The sequence below is a fragment of the Narcine bancroftii genome, chromosome 5 (genome assembly GCF_036971445.1).
Source record: "Narcine bancroftii isolate sNarBan1 chromosome 5, sNarBan1.hap1, whole genome shotgun sequence".
Taxonomy (NCBI): domain Eukaryota; kingdom Metazoa; phylum Chordata; class Chondrichthyes; order Torpediniformes; family Narcinidae; genus Narcine; species Narcine bancroftii.
In genome coordinates, this window is record NC_091473.1 from 228,003,269 (window position 1) to 228,029,400 (window position 26,132).

The window sequence follows — 26,132 nt, forward strand, 5'->3', positions numbered from 1 at the left end:
CTTTCTTTAAATTTAATTTAAATGTAGACATACAGCATGGTCACAGGTCCTTCCAGCTCATGACCCCGTGCCACCCAATTGCACCCAATTAACCTACAACCCCCGTACATTTTTGAAAGGTGGGAAGAAACCAGAGCACCTGGAGGAAACAAAGCAGACATTGGAAGAACATACAAACTCCTTGCAGACTGCGTCGGATTTGAACCCAGGACACTGGCACTGTAACAGCATCGTACTAACCGCTATGCTAATTGTGCCAGCCTATTTCTAAGTTCCACCCATATACAGTACAAGTCCGAAAATCCAGATGTCAGAAATCCGGACCACCCAAGAATCCGCACTTCTTGAAAATTCCTGGTTGAAATCCAGACCACCCGAAAATCCAGACTTCTCAAAACCTCTGGGCTAATGCATGCGTGCGTGCATGCGTGAGCGCCCAAGATGGACAGCAGCAACAAGTGACCACGTGAAAGTCGCAGAAATGTAAGAAAAAACTATCTATTTGCTTTTATCTAGTTTGTATTTTATATGCAAAAATGTTTTGTGAATAAACTATTAAATATTACCTGATTACTTTCCTTAAATTAAAAATTTAAAAGTACTGCCCAAGAATCCATCAAATCCAAAAATCCAGACCGACCCAATCCCTGAGCAGTCAGGATTTTAGGGCCTCTACTGTAGCCTCTTAGACAATCACACAAGGGCTGTGATGATGTTCTCCCTAATCAAAAATGTAACACACCCCCTCCTCTTTTGCCTATACCTTTATCTTAATTGTACCTAATTGACTTGTTATGTGCATGGTTTCATAACTCCAAAAGAAATGGACCAATGGCAATTTTTCACCTCAGGGAGAGGTGGTCATACTACATTGGCAGGGAGGGTGGAGGAGTGGTGTGACAGATGGGAAAGCTGAGACAAATATAAATGTTAAAGTGAGCAAATTCAGTGGACAGTACAAGTAGTCCCAAGATAGGAAGCGAGGGAAATCTGATAGGCTTAACTGGATTTATTCTAATGAAAGAAGCCTGATAGATAAGGCAGACACACTCTGGGTGTGGATGGGCACATGGGACTAAAACATTATAACTAGATCATGCAGATGGTTGAGGGAGGTGGCAGGACAGGGGGTTCAGTGTTCTGGTGTGCAGAGGCCAATGTAGTATGACCACCCCTCCCTGAGTAGCACCACCCAGTTCAGGTGCAAAATGTCCTAGCTATCTCAGAATAGGTGATGAAGGAATTGTATCCACTTCCAGCATTTTTGACTGAGGGTTTTATTTATTACAGAAGGGAACAGGTGGCAGCATTCTTGAAGCACAAAGACCAATCTGCATTGTACGCTCGCATGCACACTTTCCTGGACAGCTGGGCACAAGAGTGAAAACAGTGGAAGATAGTTTTCTTTTCAAATCAGAGACACTAAATGTCACCTACCCACCCAGTTGAGGTCAGGTGAATAAGGAGCTGAGATCTCCTCACTCCTTTCACAAATTCGAGGAACAACACCTTATATTCCATCTAGGCCAGTGGTGTTCAAACTCCCCCCTACCCCAAACTCACATTCCATCATAAGTGCTCTGTGATTGGTAAGGATTGCTTAAGGTGGAATGTGAGAGAAAGGGAAGGTTGAGAACCACTGCTCTAGATTCAATTGCTACTGAAATATTTTGCTCGAGAAAAATTGCCATTGGTCCATTTCCTTTGGAGTTATGAAACCATGCACATAACAAGTCAATGAGGTACAATTAAAACGTGGTTTTCAAACCTTTTCTTTCCACTCACACAAGTAATCCCTTACTAATCGCAGAGTACTTATGGCATAGGGATTACTTAAAGTGGAATGTGAGTTTAGGGGGCAGTTTGAAAACCATCGATCTAGGCAGTCTTCAACCAAAGGGTGTCAATATCAACTTCACAAATTTCTATTATCCACCTCCGCCAGTCTCTCTCTTTGCCTCACCCCCGCCCCCCCCCCACCCAATCTCCCTTCCTCCAGCTTATTTTCCTTCTCCTATCAGAGAGCTAGCCTTCTGCCCTCTCCCCATCACTTCTCAGCTCCTTACTTGGCTACACTCCTACCTGTATCCACCCGTTAGCCTGTGCTCATCCCCCTTTCCATACCCCCTTCCCTCCATCTGCCTAATGAGTGGCTCAGGTCCAAAACATTGTCTGTCCTTGGCTTTCTATGGCCTGCTGCATGACCTGCAGAGATTCTCTTGCACTGTTATTTTCTGCATTGAACCCCAGAATCTGCAGACTTTTTTGTTTTATCTCCCCAATCTCTGTATCTAAATGCACATTGGATGAATTTGGATTCTTAAATTATTTTATAAGCTGTTATATTGATAGAAGCTTGATGGTGGGTCATCTTTAGCTGGAAGAATCAATGTAAACAATCAACAGATGATTGAACTCCAAAGACAAAACAAGACAAGAAGCTTTTCCTTGACTGATAATGGAAGTTAAAGGAATCTGTGATGAGGCATCCTCATTCTCATTGACACCATGCTGACTACGCACTTCATAGCAATGAGCCATGTCTTCTAAGCTGTCTGGGTTACTTGCAAAATCTTACTTCATGGTCAGAAGGCAATACATTTCTATTTTATATTTCTAAAAACAGAATATAAAATTTGCTCATCTACCGTCAGTGGTTTTATACTTGTTAATTGAAGTAATTCTTAAATAGCATTACAGGAAGAAATATATACATTGTAAACTAATACAGCATTTCACTCTGCTTTTATGTTGTGTACAATGGTTAAAGTATAACAGAGAGCCCCAGTCAGCTATCTCAAACTGTTTAAACGCTAATCTTTTATCAGACCAATCCCTTACTACATCTGAGTTCTGTGTGTTCTTTCTCAACCAGTCACTCTAATATAGTGTAATATATCATCGGATCTGACAACACCTTTCTTAGTTTTAAGCCCTTTCATCACTACTCACCGCTGTGCCTGAACCATAAGGCATAGGAAATGAATTAGGCCATTCAGTCCATCAATTCCATCCTATCATTCCTTCAATTATGGCAAAAATTTTAAAAATGACACTCATGTATAAATGTTGAAAAAGGATCAAAGGTTTTGACTGTTTGCTGGCCACACATAAAGGCACAAAGGCCAGCTGGTCTGCATTCCAACAGATGGCTGATCTTTATCAGGATTTTAGCAAAATACTTTCTTACCATCTCTGCCAAAGATACTACGCAGGATGGTAGAGAACTTCTGGTACTAGCCCCAATGCTACACAAGTAGTGCCGCTCCCAGCAGCCTCATGTCATCAGTGCTGTGCAGCAGTCAAAAGCACGTTAATAATTTTAAAATATGAAGTCATAAATTTACTCCTTGACATCCTAATATGCTGCTAAAAATGTAAAATAACAAAAACATTTCACACCTCCCTTTCCAACGAAGCTCGCCCACACTATTCAAAAGGAAGGGTGAGTGTTAGATGAGCTGGATAAGTCGGGCAGAAAGTTGGGGTGTCAAATACAAAGGCAGTGGCAGGATGGGGGGGGGGTGGCAGGATTGGTCCTTTGGCTCAGCCATGCAGTGAGTTTTCCTGGAACTGATGATGAGCTCCAGGACTGGGATGAGAGATGACAGCTGACCTTCAGCGCAGTCTGGATCTCTGTGCTTCGATGTGCTGGCTGCAACGACAACTATCTTCTTTGGCTTGGCTTCGCGGACGAAGATTTATGGAGGGGGTAAATGTCCACGTCAGCTGCAGGCTCGTTTGTGGCTGACAAGTCCGATGCGGGACAGGCAGACACTATGCTTATTTGAGAAAAGACATGCTGGTGTTGGAGAGGGTTTAGCAAAGATTTACCAGAATGATACCAGGAATGAAAGGGTTAGCACCTCACTTTTGTCGGCTCTTGGACTGTACTCATTGGAGAAGGATGAGGGGGGATCTTTATTGAGGCATTTTGAATGCTGTAAGTTCTGAACAGAGCAGATATACCATGTTTCCCATGGTAGAGGAGTCTAGGGCAAGGGCGTCAATTATAAGGAGAAATGCGGAAAAATCTCTTTAGTCAGGGGGTCGTGAATCTGTGGAACATTGTCACAGGCAGCTGCGGAAGCGAGGTCGTTGGATGTATTTAAGGCAGAGATTGACAGGTATTTGATTAGTTAGGGCATCAAAAGTTACGGGGATAAAGCCAGGGAGGAGAATTGAGTGGGAGGAGAATTGAGTGGGAGGATGGATCAGCTCATGATTAGAATGTCGAAGCAGATTTGATGGGCCACTGGGGCTACTTGTCCTTCTATATCTTATGATCTTGCAGTTCTCTACAGAATCACCAGCCAACCGACAATCTGGCCTATTATTTGTCCCATCCAATCAAATATCAGTACATCAGAGACCATTTTATTGCATGATATGGACCAAGAATATGTCCTGAAGTATGAATCAGACCTTGTGCATCTGAAGCAGAATCATAGAATTGTACACACAGAAACAGGCCCTTGGTTCACCACATCCATTGGAATTACCCTAATGTCTTTTCCCAGTGCTTGATCTGTAGCCTTTGTATCTTGGTGACTCAATTGCTCATCCAGATGCTTCATAAATTCCAACAAGGGCAAATTTATGATCAGAAGTAAGCACTGGCGCTTCTAAGCCACGTGGACAAGAGGCAAAGTGCTCTGTTCAGGCAGACATTCGGAAGCCATTCCAAAAGTAGGACATGGTCATAGGTTACTATACAGTGTGTTTCAAAAAAAAATTTGAGCATTCCAAATATTCTCATGAAGTTTGCACAAAAAAAACTAGCGCATAAAAATGTCAGAAGGCCAATACAGTAGAAGTCCAAACGTCCAATGCCAGAAATCCAGACTGCCCAATAATCTAGACTTTTCGAAAACACTCAAATGTATCAAACTTAGCGGGCTTTTGTTCACGTGCATGCATACATAAGCATCACAATTGCATAGTGGCAACAAGTGACCTCTTTATTCTTTAAAACTGCTCATTTTAATAAATGAAGCATATTGTATTTGCTAATGCATAGACTTTCAAATCTTACCTGTTCATCTCTTCTTTATTCCCCACCATAAGTAGTAGTGGAAGGAAAGTATTCTGCTTGGAGGTCGGTCACTAGTGGAGATCTGTAGGGATCTGTTCTGCAACCCCTGCACTTGGTGATTTTTTATCAATGACCTGGATGAAGAAGTGGAAGGATGGGTCAGTAAATTTGCAGATGACACAAAGATTGGAGGAGTTGTGGATGGAACTGAAGGTCATCGAAGATTATAAGAGGACAGGATGCAGAGTTGGACAGAAAAGTGGTAGATGGATTTCAATCCAGATAAATGAGAGGCGATGCATTTTGGAAGGACTAACCAGAAGGCTGAGTACAGGCTACTTTGGTAATGGCTGGGATCTTTGGTAAGACCACACTTAGAGTATTGTGTTCAGTTCTGGTCACCCCATTATTAGGAAGGAAAGGGTGGAGAGGAGATTTACCAGGATGTTGCCTGGATTGGGAACCAAGTCTTATGAGGCATAGAGGTCTACAAGATTATGAGAGACATGATTATAACAGCCAGCACCTGTTTCCTAGTGCAGGATCAGCAAACACCAGAAGACATGTACAAAGTTAAGGGAGGGAAGTTTAGGGGAAACATGTTTTTTTTACACAGAGAGTTGTGGGTGCCTGGAATGCATTGCCAGAGATGGTGATGGAAGCTGAAATATTGGGGGCATTTAAGTGACTCTTAGACAGACGCATGGATGAAAGAAAAATAGAGGGTTATGGGCAGGGAGGGTTTAGTTCATTTTTTTTAGGAAGGAATATATGGGTCCACACAACATTGAGGGCCAAAGGGCTTGTATTTTGCTGTATGGTTCCATGTTCTAGGTTCTATGTTATGTATGTATTGGGGCAATAAATTTGAACTTTGAAGTTTTTTCAGCACAGAACATCTTAAGTATTCCTTGGCTTCCCACAGATCACCTAATTCCCAGGTCATCAACAGGACTTGTTTTGTTTTGGCAAGAACATTTTTTGAGAATTTTGTTGTCAAATGTATAACCTAGTTTTGCATCTCACTTGTTCAGAATATCAGTTCTATTTGAACAAGCCACAGACCAGCTCTCAGAAACTCCACCCACAACCAATGAAGATTACAGCTCAGCTTGAGGTATTCAAAGTGCAACTTTTGTGCTTGAAGCTGATTGAGGGACCTTGTATGAAATAGCTATGCTTCACTGAAGTTCCCCCTCACTTAAACCCCTCCAGTAAGTCTACCGTAGTGCAGAACAGGGACTGCATTTCCATTGCCTGCAGAGCCCATGGCTATTACATAGAGCCAGAGAACACAGTTGCACAGAAACAGGCCCTTCAGCCCATCCAGTGGATGCTGAACTATTATTCCACAGCCCCATTGACTTGCACTTTCACCACAGCCCTTCATATCCCATCCATCCGTGTACCTACCCGAACTTCTCTTAAATGTTGAAATCGAGCACATGTCCAACATTTCTGCTGGCAGCTCACGGACCTATGGAAGGGAGAGGTATTTTTGACAGAATTAGCTCAGATATTAGCCAGACTCACTGAGTGGTACATTAACAACTTTGTTAAAAATGAATCATACATATGCAAGCATTTATTCTGATTCTGAAAACCATATAACCATATAACCATTTACGGAGTGGAAACAGGCCATGTCGGCCTTTCGAGTCCGCACCGATTCACTAGAACAACTCCACTATCAAGGAGTACACGATCAAATTAAATAGGCTGGAATCTAAACATGAAAGAAAAACAAAAGAGGAATTAAACAGATCATCTTTCTCCCTTTTGCCAGCTTCAACAAAATTCCACAACCTGACTCATATCCCCCCTCCCCTCTCAGAATTTCAAAGGGATTGCTTCATTCGTGTCCATTCCTTCATTCCCACCTATATCTCGATGTCTCGTGGAAAGAAATTGTGTCTCTGCAATAATATACATAACACATGCGTGGAAAAGCAACAGTGAGAGTGCTCTGCAGCTTGGATAATGAGCAACTTATAGTTTGCAGATGACACAACAGTAGGTGGCCTCATCAGCAACAAAGAATGTTCTCACTTCCACCCTTAGCAACTCAGTAGACAGTCCCTCCACAATATCCTCCCTATCTGCAGCGGCGATACTATTTCTATCCCTGATAAGTAATGCTACTCTCCTCTTTTACATTCCATCCTTTCCCTTTCAAAACAACTAAAATCCAGTGCCTGCATCAGCCAGTCCTGTCCTTGGGTCAGCCAAGTCTCTGTAACATCCACCACATTGTAATTCCACATACTGATTCATGCTCTAACTTCATCTCCCTTATTCCTGATACTTCTTGCATTAAAGCTGTCTGATGACATTTATGCTCCCTCCACTGCCTGTCCTTCCTCACAAACTCACTGCATGTTGCTAGAACCTTCCTACCAACTGCCCTAGTCTCTGCCCTCTCAGTCTTGTTTCCAAACCCCTGCCAAACTAGTTTAAACCCTCTCCAACTAGCAAAGGCTACTGATCACTCCAGTTTAGGTGTGATGTGCAGTAAATAACTCGAGAGGTTGAGACTGATTCACTGATTTTTTTATTCACAATGGACAAGGACCTCATCCTGTGCCGTGACCCGGGCTTTCTGGGGAAGGGTCAGGGTGTTAGAGGCTTTATACAAGGTCAAAGAGGGAGGGGCCACAGGTATATTGATTTTACAAAAATAAAACGTATAAATGTATTGTGTATATAGAATCCATAATAAGTACAGAAAATAACACGACTTGTACAAGGCTTTTATAATCAGTACTAATATAACTAAACACTTCTACACACTGAATTAAAGAATGATGTGAAATATTTTATTATAATATTGTGGTGCACTGAGGTAGCAGCAAGCAAACAAACTCAAAAGACTACAACAGGCTTTATGCCAGTAAAAGTCTGAACACCAGTTCAAGCCTTGGTGGCTCCCCATGTGACTGGCTCAGGAGGGGCCGGCACAGGTTGATATTCAGGTTGGCTGATTGATAGCTGGCCAGGTGGAGTCGGTCCCTTAGGTGGTCTTCCTGCAGGTACAGAGATTGCCCCCTGCAGTAGACTGGAAGTCATATCACCACAAAACTTTGAAGGATGCCTACAAGGGCTTCATAAGTAGGTGTTAATTGGACATGCTGTGGAGTAATGGATTATTGTTTTGGAAAGCAACAGATGAAGGAAGTCAGATTACAGTCTGTCTGAATGCAGTTTGCTGTTCTAAGATGGCCATGTGGTTTTGAGAGAGAGAGAGAGAGAGAGAGAGAGAGAGAGAGAGAGAGAGAGAATTCAGTTCTACAGTTCAGCAACACCAGCTGGGACTGGAACAGGACAAGCTGGCAAACTTGTGGAAATACCCCATTTTGAAGATGGGTGGTGAGTTCTTAGTTCAGCCTGGTCAAAAGCCCTTGTGGTCCATACAAGAGAAGATGGCTGGCATCCAATGTTTCACTTGAAATAAGGGAAACATAAAAAGAGCTCTGTGGTGACCTGAAAGAAAGAGGTTATCATCTGGAAAACCCTGATGGGGCAAGTTGCTTCGGCAAGACACTGAAGCGGCTGATCAGAAAGAATCAGTTGTGGGTGTCCAACAAGAAACAAATTTCTCTCTGAAACCTTCCTGAGCAGTAACCATTTACCTTTTAAGCACCAAAGCCTGGTGAAATTCATAAATGCTAAATTCTGTGCTCGGTATAAGAATTGCCTGATATCAGTGAACTTGGAGGAGTGAGGAGTGAGATTAGACTGTGAATTAAAGAACTTTTTTGAACTTAAACACATATTACATACAGGTGCACTTAGAATTAGAAGGGAGTTAAGTTAAATAGTAATAAGTTACAGTTTGAATCCGTTTTCATGTTTGAAGATAATTAAAAGCAACTTTTGTTTAAGTTACCATTTGTCCTGATGAATTTCTATTGCTGCTGGGTTTTGGGGTCCTCTGGGCTCATAACACCCTCCAGTATCTCATTGTTTGTATAAAAAGTTTGATCTATTCCACATATTTGCCTAACTAGGGCAATACAAAAACATTCAAGATTAAACAATTTACATACATTGTGCCTTTTATTGCCTCAAGATATTCAAAGAGGATTGCAATAATACTCCTGAAATGGTGTTCTGTATTCAAATTTGACAGTCTATTTGCATTAAATAGATCCCACAAAAAGCAAATGAGATGAATAACCAGTTACTCTACTCTGGGGTCAATGGTTGAGGGATCCATATAAGACAGTGCACTGGAGGACATCATGTCTTTTCCTCTGAGTGGAACCTTGGGATGTTTCATATCCAAGTGCAGTTGAGTATCTGTTCCCTTCTATCATTAATGTACTGCTATCTCATCCTTGCTTCTGAGTAATGACACAGGTCTTCACCCCATGTCCTGTGAGGGTTATTGAAGCAGCGGAGCAAGAGAGGGCTGGCCTGATATCTTACTGACAGCAGCTTGGGCAGAGGTCCAATGTCCGATGTAAGGAGGCAAATCAAATCATGTCCATGATCCCATCAATTTAAGCTCCAACACCATTCAGAATCACGCTCCACAATTTGGAAAGACCTGTTAACTCAAGTTGCTTGGAACAAAATCTATCCTCATTTCTGGATAAAACTGCCTTTCCTGATTTCTCATTTAATGTATTAATACATTTTGACCATCTGCAAATTGGAGGAACAGCACCTCATCTTCCATCTGGGCATCCTCCAACCAAATGGCATTAACGTCGAGTTTTCCGGTATCCATTAAATCCCCCCTTTTTCTTCCCCCTGTCACCTTTCCCCCTGCTCTCTTTCTCTCTCCTTTCACACAGCCAAACTCAATTCTCATCTTTCCTCTTATCATATCCAATTAACACATTTTCACTGTTGGTCCGAACTCCTTCCTCTCTTAATCTTCATTCTTGCTCTCCCCAATCCTTATTCAGGTGCCTTCCTGTTTGTTGTTTATGCCGTGTAGAAGGCCTAAGGCCGGAAATGTCAGTTATATATCTTTACATCTTAACTTTACCTCTTTACCTCCTATGGATGCTGCTATCTGGAGTCTTTTGTGATTCATTCTACGGCTTGTGCTACTGCACAAATTAAAATTTCCATCCTGATTAGCAAAAAAATGAGCATAATTCTTCTTGAGAAAGGAACCCCAGCCAAAGCAATAGCTTGCATGTCCATGACCGTAAGATATAAGGAGGAGAACTAGGCCATTTGGCCGATTAAGTCTGCTCTGCGATTTCATCGTGAGTTGACCCATTCTCCGACTCAGCCCGACTTCCTTCACCCCATAGCCTTTGATACCCTGACTATTCAGATACCTGTCAATCTCTGGTATATTTGTCCTGACGTTATCTGCAGTTAATTTCATACCCAGGCCAGGCAAAGATGGGATGCAAAACTAACTTAAGCTAGTGAACAGAAAAAAACCCAAAAGCGTTTAAAGTCATCACAGACGTTTCAGATGTGAAAAACCATTTTAATAAACTCGTTGGTACCTTCATAATTTCTGAGCTATTTGAAAATGATCGCAAAACAAAACTTTTTCTGTGGGCTTTTCATTTCTTAAATGGCAATTTTGATATGGCCACACCAGTGGTTCTCAACCTTTTCTTTCCATTCATGTAGGTGCTCTGTGGTTTGCAAGGGATTACTTCAGGAGGTATGTGAATGCAAAAAAAAAGTTGCAAACCCCTGGGCCAAACCAAACGAGGGTGATTGAAGTCATTAAACAAATCAGAAGCACCAAAAGAGATTAAGCACAGAATGAAGGGTTAATTCTTCTCTCACAAACAGGGTCCATGTTTTGTAGAGCGCACTGAGCGCAATAACCCCAACGATTAACAAATACGTGCACTTTAATGCTAATTGCATTCATTCTATTCATGGTGACTGGATTATTTTTATTTTGTAAGTGAGAAAATGAGAGGTTTCATTCATATGGGCCCTGTTAGCAGGATTACCTCACAAACTTTTACAGATATTGAAGAAGATATTTTCAACTTTACTCATTGTGGTAAAATAGAATATACATCATGTACGTCAAAGATTATGGCCTAGATGTCAAACGGCACTGTGGTTAAATGTTATGTACCACATGAACTCATTGAGATGTAAATACAATTCAGATTTCCTGGAATGCATAATTAATGACTTTGAATTGCATGTTTCAACATGCAGATGATATCTATTCCTACAACCAGTAAACACTACAGCACACAAAATAGACCATTCCGTCCTTCTAACCTGTGCCGAGCCCTATTTCTCTAGTTCCATTGATCTGCTCCAATCTATGTACCTATCCAATCTATTTTTAAAATTCAAGATTGAGCCTTCATTCACCACATCAGATGTTAGCCCATTCCACACTCCCACCACTCTCTGAGTGAAGAACTTCCCCCTAATGTTCCCCCTAAACTTTTCCCCTTTCAGTGTAGCGGCGGCTACACTGCTAACTGAAGGATCGCACAACCAGACGGGTTGAGTCCAGTGAGCAAAAACTGATTTATTGCAGGCTTCCTGGCTGGTCTTATACTCCCAGCCCAGACCTGGCTGAGAACCGCGCTGGGGGGCCCTGACGTCACCAGGGCGTTACATGGGTCCCCAAGCGCAGGCTTCTGAGCCCGGTGCCGAGGTCGGGAGGAAGCCTTTGATGGCGCCATTTTGGCCAGCTGCCCCGCCACGTGCATGACAAGTGGATCCGATTCGCCTGCCTAATGGCGTTCCGCCACACAGCCTCCCCCACCAGAACCGGCGCCAAAGTCCTTTTTGCTGGGCGGCCTCACTTCTTGGGTTGGGCCACAACTACTGGTTCAGTGGGTCGAGGTGGATTGGCTTTAACCTGTCCACCGTAAACAGTTCCCTCTTACCACTGATGTCCAGTGTGAAAGTGGATCCTGAACACTGGATGACTTTGCACGGCCCTTTGTATGGTCTTTGTAGAGGGGCTGTGGACAGGTCCCGCCTGATAAAAATGTACTCTGCAGAGTACAGCTCGCTGGGGATGTAAGAGGCCCGTGTGCTGTGTCTGGGCAGCAGTGGTGGTGTGAAGGTGTCCAACTGGGCCCGGAAGCGGGGAAGTAGACCATGCGGTGACTGCTGGGGGTTGTGAGGTGCATTGACGAACTTACCGGGTAGGGCTATCAGTGCATCGTCGACCAGCTCAGCTGATGACGCCTGTAGGTCTTCTTTGGGTGTTGAGCGGATGCCCAGGAGCACCCAAGGCAGCTCATCCACCCAGTCGGCCGGTGAGGTGGGCCATAAGTGCCGACTTAAGGTGGTGATTGTACCGCCATGTTGGTGAAAGGCAGTGGTGTGATGTAGCTCAATCCCCAGCCTGTTGGCGAGCTGTGCCCAGAGCGCAGAGGTGAACTGGGCACTCCGATCACTGGTGAGGTGGTTCGGGATGGCGAACCGGTCAACTCCACCATTCAAAAGCGCTCAGGACCAGAGTCCGTGGAGGCATCGTGATCACCTCGGGCCAACGTGTGGTGTGATCTACCATTGTGAAAAGGTAACGGTTACCTCGGGAAACAGGCAAGGGTCCGACGATGTCCACATGTATGTGGCTGAACCATTCCCGGACATGTTTGAAATCTTGTACGGGCACTCTGGTGTGCCTGTGTACCTTGGAAAACTGGCAATGGGTGCAGGTTCTGGCCCAGTCTGCAATCTGCTTCCGAAGCCTATGCCAGACAAAACGTTCTGCCACCATACGGAACGTGGACCTGGTGAAAGGGTGGGAAAGGTCATGGATATGGTGGAAGACTTGCCTGTGCCAATGCTGGGGAACCACTGGTCATGGGGTCCCCATGGAGACATCGCACAGGACGGTGGCTTCACCACAAGGAGTCAGGAAGTCCTGGAACCGCAAGCCTGTGATGACAGTCCTGAAGGCCCGCGTCTCCTCGTCGGACTTCTGGTCCCGGGCAAGCTGGTCAAAGTCGAGGCCAGGCGTCAGCACGCAAATGGCTGGTCGTGAGAGTGCGTCGATGACCACATTGTCTTTCCCTGCCTTGTGCCAAATGTCAGTGGTGAACTCCGACACAAAGGAGAGGTGACTCTGTTGGCGGGCCGACCAGGGATCACTTGCCATAGCGCGCGCCTGAGTAAGGGGTTTGTGGTCGGTAAAAATGGTGAAAGGCCTCCCCTCCAAGAAATAGAAGAAATGACGCAGCGCCAGGCACATGCCCAGCAACACATGATCAAAAGTGCTATACTTGCGCTCTGGCGGGTGAAAAAGTTGGCTAAAGAATGCCAGTGGTTTCCACTGTCTGTTCACCTGCTCTTCTAGGACGGCGCTGACGGCTATGACAGAGGCATTGACGGAGAGTGCCATATGCAGGTCAGTGCATGGGTGGACGAGCAGGGTAGCCTTCGCGAGGGCATCTTTCATGGCTGCGAATGCCCTGCTGGCCTCTGGAGTCCAGGCGAGTGTCTTGTCTTTGGCCGTGATGAGGACAAAGAGTGGCTGCATAATGCGTGCAGTGCCTGGAATGAACCGGTTATAGAAATTGACCATACCTGTGAACTCCTGTAGCCCCATGAGGTTGTCCGGGCGTGGGAACTCCCTGATTGCAGCGACCTTCTTGGTGGCAGATGTGGCTCCTTTGGCCGTGATGGTATGGCCCAGGAACTGCATGGACTCTTTCCCAAACTGGCACTTGGCCGGATTGAAGGTTAGGCTGAAGTTGGCCAGTCGGGAGAAGAGGGTGCGCAGGTGAGACTTGTGTTGTGCCTGGTCTCTGCTGGCGACAAGGATGTCATCCAGGTAAATGAATACGAAATTCAATCTCTGCCCACTGTGTCCATAAGGTACTGGAAGGTCTGGGCGGCGTTTTTGAGCCCGAATGGCATGCATAGGAACTTGAACAAGCCGAAGGGGGTGATGATGGCCATTTTGGGTATGTCCTCGGGGTGCACCGAGATTTGGTGATACCCGTGCACCAGGTCAACCTTGGAGAATACCCTCGCACCATGCAGGTTGGCCATAAAGTCCTGGATGTGAGGGATCGGGTAATAGTCAGGTACTGTCACGTCATTAAGCCGTCAATAATATCTGCAGGGGCGCCAGCCTCTGAAGGCTTTCGGGACCAGGTAGAGTGGTGAGGCCCGAGGACTGTCAGAGCGTCGAATGATCCCCAGCTCCTGCAGATGCGAGAACTCTTCCGTCACCATCTGGAGCTTGTCCGGTGGGAGCCGGGGTGCCTTGGCGTGGACCACCGGGCAATGGGTGGGGATGTAATGAAACATTCTGTGGTGTGGTGAGGCAGCGGAGAACTGCACCTTGAGGAGGGATGGGAACTCGTCCAGGATACGCTGAAACTCGTCCTTGGGCGTGCTGACCGTGGCCATCCATGACTGCTCTGAGCAGGAGGCGTTGAGTCGATCGGATCGGAAGGTACGGGCATCTACCAGTCACCTACCTCGAATGTCAACCAGGAGTCTGTGGGCGAGGAGGAAGTCAACAGCCAGGATGGCGGTTGGAAGGGACGAAACAGTGAACCTCCACGAGAACTTCCGCTGGCCGAGCTGGAAGTGGAAGGTCTTGTCTCCATACATTCAGATCTCATCGAATTGGCTGCACAGAGGGGAGGTCCTCGAGGCCAGTTCTGGGACTCGATGGCTGTGGCCGGGATGACGCTTATCTTGGCCCTGGTGTCGACGAAGAAGCTGACTGAATCCCGCAGGTAGAGAAGGCTGTGTTCTTGGCAGCTATTAACAGCAGCCGGCCTACTCGTTTCCCTGGAATAAGCAGGGCTGACGACACTTCCGAGCCTTTGGTCCCCAGCATTGGTGGAAAAACCAAAGGCCTGAAGTGGATGAATTGCTTCTGACTATGCTCTTTGAGGCCCCTGCAGGGGCTAGAGGAAGGCTTGGCGTGGTCATGCCCATGACTCGTAATCTGCTGGACTGCTGAGTCCTCTGGGAATCGTTCAAGCCATAGCTCTTGAGCCTTTTGAGTGACCTTCCTAGGATCGATGAAACTCTCCTGGGACAGTAATGGCAGGATGTCTTCAGGCAGATGGTTGAGGAAGATGCGCTCGAGGAAGATGGGCTCAAGGAGCGGGCAGTTGGTGTGATTGCCCATGAGTGCAAGCATCTCATCCATCAGCTCGATTAGAGTTCTGTCCCCCAAGGCATTGAGGCGCAGCATCCGAGCAGCACGCTGGCATCTGCAGAGGCCGAGTGAGCCAGTGAGCACCCGCTTGATGGTCGCATACTTATCTTCCACAGGTGGGTGCTAAACAAGGTGCTGCACTCATTTGGCGGTGGCCTGGTCCAGGGCAGCGACCACATGGTAAAACTTGGTCGAATCCGATGAAATCTGGCGGAGGTGAAACTGAGCCTCTGCGTAGCTGAACCAGGTCTTCGGCTCCTGAACGCAGAAGTCAGGAAGCTTGATGGCTATAGCGTTCATCGAAGGGTCATTCATGTTGGGTTCAAAGACGTTTGAACCTGTCGGGGTCACCAAATGTAGCAGCTGCTACACTGCTAACTGAAGGATCGCACAACCAGACAGGTTGAGTTCAGTGAGCAAAAACTGATTTATTGCAGGCTGCCTGGCTGGTCTTATACTCCCATCCTGGACCTTCCTGAGAACTGCGCTGGGGGTCCCCGACATTACTGGAGTATCACGTGGGTCCCCAAACATGGGCTTCTGAGCCCAGTGCCGAGGTCGGGAGGAAACCCCCGACGGCGCCATTTTGGTTGGCTGTTCCGTCGCATGCGTGACAAGCGGGGCCGATTCGCCTGCCTAATGGCATACCGTCACAACCCCTTGTATTCATCTTCCCCAATCTAAGTGGGAAAAGCCTTCTCGCATTCACTCTGTCTATATCTCTCATAATCTTGTAAATCTCTATCAGATCTTACCTCATCCTTCTACGGTCCAAGGAACAAAGTCCTTACCTGTTTAATCTTTCCCTGTAACTCCACTCCTGAAGACCCAGCAACATTGTAGTAGATCTTTTCTGCACTCTCTCAATTGTATGATATCTTTCCTGTAGTCAGGTGACCAGAACTGCACACAAATTCCAAATATGGCCTCATTATTGTCTTAAACAACTTAATCAGCCCATGGCTGTCCAAATACTTATATATCCTATCTCTCAGAACACCTTCCAATAATTTACGTAATACTGACATCAAGCTCCCTGGTCTATTACTCCCTGGTCTCCCTGGTTTATTTTTGGAGCCTTTTTTTAACAACAGGGAAATATGAGCTACTCTCCAATCCTCTGGCGCCTCAACCCTGACTAAGGACATTTTGAATGTATCTGCCAGGGCCCCTGTAATTTCTACACTCGTCTCCTTCGAGGTCCAAGGGAATATTATATCCAGCCTGGGGGATTTATCTACCTTTATTCACTGTAAGGCAGCAAGAACTTTCTCCTCCTTAATCTCCATATGTTCCATGACACTTGTTTGTTTCCCTTCCTTCCTTATGCACTCTGCCAGTTTCCTGAGTAAATACTGATGCAAAAACAAAATTGTTTAAGATCGCCCCCATTACTTGAGGCTCTACATATAGTTGACAAATCTGATCCTTTAGGGAACCAATTTTGTCCCTTACTATCCTTTTACTAATATACTTGTAGAACCCTTTGGGTTTATCTTCACATTATCTGCCAAAGCAATCTCATGTCTTCTTTTTGCTTTCCTAATTTCCTTGAGTATTTTCTTGCTTTTTCTGTACTCTTCAAGGACCTCATTAGCTCCCTGTTGCCTATACTTGCTATATGTAGAGCTCGTTGAAAGAATCAAAGACTTGTTGATCCAAACCAAGGCTTTTATTAGCAAAGGACAGGAGCTCTTCACAGGTGGCCAACCAGTCCAGAATGATCCGACCTGGCTAGGGACACAACCTTTTAAGGCCCAGACAGTAGGTGCGGCTAAGCTCTCAGCCAATCGCTGTAAGCACAGTCTATATACATTGGTGATAGATCTGTACTATCACACTATATACCTCTCTTTTCTTCTTCACCAGATCTCCACTACCCCTTGAAAGCCAAGGTTCCCTCTGCCTGGTAACTTAGCCTATAATCCTAACAGGAACATGCAAACACTTCACTCAAAATTTTGCCTTTGAAGGTAATCCATTTGCTTAACACACCCTTACCAGAAAACAACTTATCCCCATCCACTCTTCCTGATCCTTTCTCATTTCCACAAAATTTGCCTTCCTCCATTTTAGAATCCCTACACAAAGACCTGACTTATCCTTTTCCATAATCAACTTGAAGCTAATTACATTATGGTCACTGGACCCAGAAAGTTCCCTACACATACATCTGTCACCTGCTCCTGTCTTGTTCCCTAATCAGAGATCCTGTATTGCATTCTCTCTTGTTGGCAACTGTATATATTGATTTAGAAAACTTTCCTGAACACATTTCACAAACTTCAAGCCATCCTGCCCTTTCACAGCATTGGAGTCCGAATCGATATTTGGAACGTGCAGTGTCCAATTGATGCCTCCTCTGTTAACTGATTTGGATGGGGAACAAACAGCAAAATGATCCACAGAAAGGATTATAGTCTTTACACCAGGAAGAAGTGCCATGTCTGTTGTTGAAAGGAATAATCAGTTGGTTAAAACTTTCTGTGGGATTAATTTACAAAGAATTCATCACATTTCGTGGATGATTGCATACTTCAAAGCCACTTTAATTGACAAATACAAATGGTGAGTGAGTCAAAGTCCCACTTCCAGCTTCCAATCCAATCCAATCCAGAGCAAAAGAAGACAAGCAAAAGGCATGTACAACTTGCCAAAGGGGGCCAGATGAAGAGTGTCATTGACTGCGATTGATGAGAGACTGCCCCACCCCCACCCACCCTCTTATAGGGAGTCAAGCTTCTCCTTCCAACGGTCCAAGGAACAATATCTCTAAATCAGTGGTTCTCAACTTTTTTTTCTGCTTGCATACCACCTTAAAGTAATTCTTTACTAACCACAGAGCACCTATGGAGACAAATGCCATGCACAATACCCTTGGTGCAATCTTATTAAAACATTGTATAAATGTAATGCAGACCATCTCGCTCCCATGCTCAAGACCTCTTGCAATGAAAGCCAAGAGACTATTTGCCATCTGAATTGCTCACTCCATCTACATGTTTGCTTTCACTGAGTGGTGTACAAGGACACCCAGATCCCTTTGTACATCAACATTTCCCAACCTGTTACTAGTTTACCAACACTCCACCTTTCTTTCTAACCAGAATGCATAATTCCATATTTATCCAAGTTATACTGCATCTGTATGCCTCTATTCATCAACCTCACGCTCACAATCCTCTTCATTTCCTCAGAAAAATTAGAAATATTACATTCAGCTCTCCGATCTACATTGGTGATACCCATTGGTAAAAGCTATGGCTCCTGCTGCCCAGAAAACTGTTCATTTAATCCTACTCAGTTTCCTCTCCATCAACCAATTTTTAGCCAATTACACACAACCCATCTTTTATGTGGGTCTTTATATGATGCCTTCTGACAATCCATTTAAGCCACATTCACTAGTTCTCATTTATCTGTTCTACCAGTTACATATTCAAGAAACTCTAGTAGGTTTCTAAACACAATTTCTCTTTCATAAATCTATATTGACTTTATTCACTGGTAATATTCTGAATGTCGAATCACGGTTCATAGGTTTAAGTCCCACTCCCAAGCACTCAACACACAATCGAAGTTTACACAATGCCAACTGGACACTATTATTGATTGGACCGATTGCCTCCATTCTCACAGATGGACATTCAAGAATTAAGAGAGTGTTTCAAAGAATCATGCAGTTCTCAGTGTGCACAGACCAACATACATCTCTCAGCCAAAAAGCAGATTTTCATTGGTGTTTGTGTGAAACCTACCTGTTCCCTATATACAGCTGTATATACAAAAAGACTTCAGTGCTCATAAAATGCTTCAAGGCTTTTTGATGTCAATAAAGGTCCTATATTAGTATAAGCCATTCTTTTTAATTTGCTTCAGCATATCAAAAGCAAAGTATCTGGTTTTACTCAGCTTATCGCAGCAATGATACATAACAGTCTCACATTTTCATATAGATGGGTGCAGGACTAATTTATCTATTTATGTAAAGTTAAAGCTGGCAATGTTACGAGCTCAGCGGACCCCAAAACCCAGCAGCAATAGATATTCACCAAGACAAATGGTTACTTAAACAAAAGTTGCTTTTAATTATCTTTAAATATGAGAACAGAATCACACTTTAACTTATCACTATTGACTTAACTAACCTAACTTAACCCCCTTCTAATTTTAAGCGCACGTGTATGTAATGTGTGTGTGTGTGTGTGTGTGTGTGTGTGTGTGTGTGTGTGTGTGTAAGTTCAGAAAAGTTCTTTGATTCACAGTCCAACCTCACTTCTCATTCCTTCAAGTTCACTGGTTGCAGGTAATTCTTATACTGTGCACAGAATTTAACATTTATGAAGTTCACCGGGCTTTGGTGCTTGAAAGATAAATGGTTATCAATAAAGTTCTTGTTGGTTTTCAGAGAGAGATTTTTGTACGCTGGACACCCACAACTGATACCTTTTTAATCAGCCATTTCAGTATCTTGCTGAAGAAACTTTCCCCCTCAGGGTTCTCCAGATGATAACCTCTTTCTTTCAGGTCACTACAGAGTTCCTTTTTGATTCTCTTATTTCCAAGTGAAACATTAGGCAGCCAGTCCTCTCCTCTTGCACGAACCACAAGGGCTTTGACCAGGCTGAAGTAAGCACTCACAACTTGTCTTCCAAAAGGGGTTTTCAACAAGCTTGCCAGTTTGTCCTGTTCCAGTCCCAGCTACTGCTGCTGACTGTAAAACTGCAGAACTGATATCCCTCTATCTCCCTCTCTCTGAGAGAAAGCCAGTTTTACTCTCTCTGCTTGCAAAACCACATGACCCTCTTAGAACAGCAAGTTCCACTCCAGACAGTCTGTAGCTCCAATAAGTTCTTTCATCTTTTGCCATTTTGTAAGCAACAGTCCATTAGTGAAGTTGCTTGGGCACTCTCCAAAGGTTTTGCAAAGGTTCTAGGCACCGAAATGTCTAGCATTAGCAAAGCTCCAGTATTTTAAATAAGATCTATTTGAAAGTGTTTGTATGTGACCTACACTAAAAAACCTGCCCCAATTTATCTCACAAAAACATATCTATATACAATACAAAAACAACATAATCTGTCACAGTAAATATTATTCAACATTAATCTTGATTGTCATCGATACTTTTTAAATGTACCAGATTACTTAAGTTTATAAACGCAGAAACAACACTCTGTTTTGGTGTACACTTCTGGAGTCGCTCTGCTTACTCCTTGCTTATTCATATCATTCATCTTTCACTCTTGGTTCACTACCACAAGACCTCACATCTTGTCCCAGTGGATTGCTTGGAGTTTGCACTGAGTGTTCGAGCACTCACTTCATACTGTTTAACTCCCAGCACTAGCATTGACAAATGTCTGAAAGTCCACCCTTGAACATTTTCACACTCTTTGCTTTTCATGAACTATGTTACCATAAATGAACTGCATCTTTTCACTAAAAGTATGACACACTGTAGTGTGCTCCCTTGTTAAAAATATACCAGCAGTCACTGAGAAAGGCCTGAACTTTCTTCACAATATTTTATATTTTAATATACTGTTTTCACCTCCACCTTAGTAATCTGGTGATTATTCCTCAGTTTTGCATGGAAAGCCTTCTCTTATTCTCCCAAGGCAGTGAACTGAACCAAGAGGTTTGACAAATAACAGTAAACTGGATGCTGACTTGCTGCATGATCATACGCAAACACACTCACACACATGTGTACAAACACATATTTAATCTCCCAACATGACGTGCATACTGACATGTTCATGGAATCACCTGCACAGATGTAAAATGAAGCATGCTGAAATCAAAATAGAAAATGCAAGAAATACTGAATTGATCAGGCGGTATTGGTTCCTGAAATGACCGATATTTTCCACAGATGCTGCTGGATCTGCCGAAAATTCTCTGCTTTTATGTCAGATTACCAGCATCTGCGATTTTTTGATTTTCTACTCCTAACATTTGTCAAGGTCGTGGGAGAGAATACAATGCAGTTCAAGGTGGGCTTGGGAGAGCAAAACTGTTTCCCAAGGTTAGCTATCCACTGCAGAAATCTGGTAAAGTAAGCACAAATTAAGTTAAACTGAAGAAGGTCTCATGTCTCCTGTGAAAGCCTTCTTCCACCTTTATGGCACAGGTTGTTATTGGTCACTCTTCTACCAATGAAATTTACAGAAATGTGCTACATTTAATTACTACTGCCAAGCATGCCAAGGCTGCTCCATCTATTAGAATGGCATTTACCCAGAGGTCCTTGATGGAAAATTACAGGTGTCAATATATAATCACATTATACAATCAGCCTTCCAAAGAAACATTGCCCAATGCTTTAGATTTCAAGGTCTTTAAAAATGTTGTTCTTTGTTACATGAATTTTACATGAGTTATAATTGTTGTCTAGCAACCTCGCTGTCTTAAAAAACAAATTGTATGTACAATATTCCTTTAAATAAATAATTCAAACACTTAATGGATTCTAAAATAATAATTATTGTCTTTATTTGTTAAACCATTTCAACTGCTGCCTTATTGTCATGGGAAGGTTCCAAAGTTTACTTTGTGCTCTTTAAAATGTTTATATAAAGGTTGTTCGTTTTATTTCCTGGATTTTTTTCTCTGAAAATTCTATGTTGCATTTGGCTGCTTGATGTCACAGGGTTGTGAGACATGAGAGTTCTCCTGGAGTTTAAAGTCCACAGAAGAGAATTTAGATTCATGGGGTCATACAGCAGAGAACAGGCCCTTCAGTTAGATTCATAGGATCAAACAGCACAGAACAGGCCCTTCAGTTAGAGTCATGGGGTCATTCAGCAGAAAACAGCCCCTTCAGTTCGATTCATGGGGTCATACAGCACAGGACAGACCCTTCAGCCTAACTTGTCCATGCTGACTAAATTAGCATTCTGGGCTAATTTTCAATAGACTGAAAAAAAACTAAAAATGATTTTCTTTGAATGTTGTACTTTTTGAGAAAAATCCGCACATCCACGCTGAATTTAGTGAATCTTCTAGAGGCTGTGCAAACTGTTGTGTGTCTGATAATCTACATAGGTTTCTTAATTTCTTTATTCTTATTTGATAGCTGAGCGCTCAGACAGAAAGGGTAAGAACATTCTTTTTACCAAAGTAGAGTTTATTCGCAATAAATTATTTACAAAAGGAAAATCGTTCAAAGTTTCTTCCCATCCTTAATTTTGTATCCATACATTACTAGCACTGTACATTGTTAAATTCATTTTTATTTAGACCATTACCGCAACAGTGGCATCTTGTCCTTACTCCCACCCTCTGTTCCAATCCAACACATATTGTATTTTGAGCTTTTGCCAAAATGTTTTATTTCTACACATGTAATTGTTATGTTATGTTATACATTACAACCACTTTATGATAGGGCTCGTCGTGAATGCACATTGACTGACATCAGGAGTGCCATAGGAGCAATATTTGGGTCAACCCCCATGACTATTTCTCAGTTTTTTTTCTTTGGAATAGGTGAGCCTTTTGTAAATGCTCTCATGATAATTACCATGGCTTTCTCGTGAGAACGTTCAGGGAATATTGATTTATTTCCTCAATCCAATCAACTAACCCCTCAATTTGCATTGAACTAAATCAGCTGCAAGATAAATTGTTCATTCACAGAGAACACTCAGCAGCAGAAGTTTGCTCCCAACAACCATTCACTGCTCCGAAAGAGCTGAAAACAACTCAGAAGTTTGTGCAGGCAACTGAGTCTCTTCCTATGGTCGCTGCAAATCAAACTGCAGGTTTCTTTCAATCCCCGGGTACCATCTTTAGACAGGTAAAGTGGACCTTGTGCTACATTCTGTTGACACCAGTTACTGGCATTTGTAGACATCAGTGGCATTATAAGTTTGTCAGCATTTTTATCTACTTTTGTAATATCATTTCAAGCTTAGATTAGATCTTAGGCCAGAATCATCATGGCCAATGAAAAATAGCATTTGTAGAAAAGGGAAGTAATATTAACTCTCACTGCCAAATTTATTCAGGTGTCTCCATTGTCTGCTATGTTTCCCCTGGGTTCAAGTCAAATCAAGTTTATTGTCATCTGATTGAACAAGTGCAACCCGATGAAACAGCATTTTCTGGTCCTCGGTGATAAACACATAGACACACAACCAGACATAATGCACATACAGACAAACAAATATTCATATATACAAATAAATATTTTTTTTGTGAATATGAGAGTCTTGAATGGTGAGTGTGAACTGTTCCTTGGTCATTCAGCATTCTCACTGCCCATGGAAAGAAACTGTTCCTTCACCTGATGGTGCTGACTGACTCGCCTGTACCTCTTTTCGAGCTGGATTCTTCAGGCTGCCCTTGCTTTTGATGCTCATCCACAATAAAAGCTCCATTCTATTTGCCCTCTGCATTTTACCAATGGCGCCCATCTTCTACTCTCTTTTTTATAATATCTGCTTCTTGTTGACATCCAACTTCCATTCTGAGCTGCCAAATTGATTGACATTGGTAGAAGTTTCCTCCTTCTCCTCCCTCTCACTGCCTTCCTTTCAATACTTCATCAGAATAAAACACCTTCTATCTCATGCCTGACCCTCCTCCAAACTTTTAAAATTTACTTTCTTTATGACATATTTGAATCCTACAAATCATCACTGACAATAACCTAATGGGTTCGAAAATAATAAGCCTTATGACATTGAGAATGCAGGATATTAATCTCGTTTCCTTTAGTATTCATCGACCAAGTTCCCTTCAACGCTATTTCTTTATTTCCCAACTCAGTTGGATTGTTTGATTCCTCCTACTTACCTAATCAGAACAATGGCAAATCTACGAATGAGTGTTCTTTCCTTATCTTCATTTTTACTTCTAAAATCTCGTGGGGATCTCCTCTTACAGGCTGCCCTTAGGTTTAATTATTCACTGGCATTGGGCCAAAATCCACATATTTGCTGGATCTAACTTTCCACAAATGGTCCACCCTCACAATGCCTTCAATTCATACAGAGTTGTGTGTGAGCTGCAGTTTCCACCATAAATTATTGTCATTGAATTAATTCTCCTCATTGGTCATTGCATTATATAAAAACAAACAGCTCTTGCTTGCAACATTGAATTAAGGTTCTGACAATGTATTGCAATTGTAATAATTGCCAATCTCTTTCCCAAGTTGCAATTGATTTTCCATTGAACCCCTTGTCCAAACCTTTGCTTCCTCTGGACACAAATTTTCATGGCAGACCTCCCTTCCTCCCTTTACAGTGAACTTTAACCTCTCTAAAGCATCGTGTAGACCCAAGTCCTCCAATAATTTATATCCTTGTTGATCCACTTTGGCCTTCAGTTTCTTAATAAGGCAATTTAAAGTTCACATCCTAATATTTAAATCCTTTAGTGGCCTTATCACTTCATATATCTATAACTTTCTCCAGCACCTCTGCACTTTTCTGATTGACTATGGCGTCAGTCCTGACCTTGTCTACATCCACTCTCTCCCTCTCATCATCTGTGACCATTCCTTCCGATACCTAGGCCTCGTACTGTGGTGTACTTTTCTTAATTGCTTCTCCACTTCCCTCACAAGAACAACTTCAATCTTATATCTTTAACCATATTCACTATCATAATATTTCTGTTTAGTTCAACACTTACTGTTGTCAGTTTGTTCTTCTGAGAAATGCATTGGATTAGTTTGCATGTTAAGTATGTTCTATAAGATAGTTTATGGCCTGGTGTTTACAATAATGATGATTAATTATTGCCTTAAATTACACCCAGTTTGAATAAATTGTCTTCTATTCCCGGTTTTCATCAATTGCCGTGCAAAAAACACCTCAGCTTTGCGAATGAAAGCAACTTAACTGCTTTATGCAGATGTTCCCATTTCATGAAAACAAACAATAACTGATCAATGAGGTATGTGAAATAGATAAAGATTTCCGATTGCAGTGAAGACTGATGGGCTCACATATTTTCAAGCATTTATTTAGTAAATTAAGAATTCCTTTATCATTCACAAACCTTGTTCTCTTAGATACGTACATTCAATGTAAATGAATACAGTACCCCAGGCATTCATGGAATACAATGCAAATAAGTGATACATGAAAAGACTATTCACACAACCATGCCTCAATGCTTGTAATAGCATATTAAGTAAATAACAGCCCAAAAGGTCATTTTATTTTACCTATTTACTTTAGGAGTTTCCCCTTCAACTGAGGCATTTTCAAACAAGGATGAGTAATACTGGATCAACAATGAGGGCAGCAACAGCTCTTACTCTTGTCACAATGGTGATGGGACCTGTGGTCCTCGTCAATATCTCTCTTCTGCAGAAAATACATGCAAGAGCCTTCAAATAATCCTCCAGAGGTCAGATAATGTCATTGGGCAACACATTCCACAAAGGTGGTGGATCTCTGGATGAATCCATGTTCTATCCAGGCTTAAGTATTGATAAAGATTTCCAAATGATCTCACCTGCCCCTATAAAACAGAGCATTCAGGTGCAAGGACCAATCTGAAAATTGAGGAGTCACAGAAAAGCAAGGAGAGCATTGAATGTCCCTGTTGTACTTGTATCCAAAGGGAGCCTCCACAGAGTACATGACCCTTGACTGAACCACTTCACATATTATCCCAGGCTGCTCATTGCCCTCTGAGGTTCACAGAACCTGCTTAAACTGAATGGAAGGGCTTTTTACAATATTCTATGGATACCTCAGCAGTAAACATGGCTGGAAGCACTACATTCTCAACTTTTCTCGCTCAAGTATAGCCAACAGCCGCCAACCAAAATCAATTCTTTTCAAGATTTAAGATGCATGATTCAATTTGTTTTCACCTGCCGTGAGGCAGACAGATTTGCCATAGGCAGAAATTGCCTGAAGTGCTTCTTAGTCAGAGAAAGAGAAGCAAAAGAGAGTCGCCTTCACGGTCATCGTATGTCCATGGATTCTCTCCATCAAGGACATTCTATGCTCAAGTTGAGGACGTATTTCA

At 43.0% G+C, this 26,132-nt stretch overlaps 1 protein-coding gene across 1 annotated transcript in view; it reads right to left on the bottom strand.

Annotated features, from left to right (window-relative positions):
- LOC138764991 (SAM pointed domain-containing Ets transcription factor) overlaps positions 1 to 26,132 on the bottom strand; it is a 140,956-nt gene that overhangs the window by 91,305 nt on the left and 23,519 nt on the right. Inside the window, exons 3-4 of the mRNA XM_069941554.1 lie at positions 6,449 to 6,512; positions 5,036 to 5,169 (exon numbers count right to left, since the gene is read on the bottom strand). The gene's annotated coding sequence lies outside the window, so the exon portion shown is untranslated. The remainder of the gene's footprint in view (positions 1 to 5,035; positions 5,170 to 6,448; positions 6,513 to 26,132) is intronic.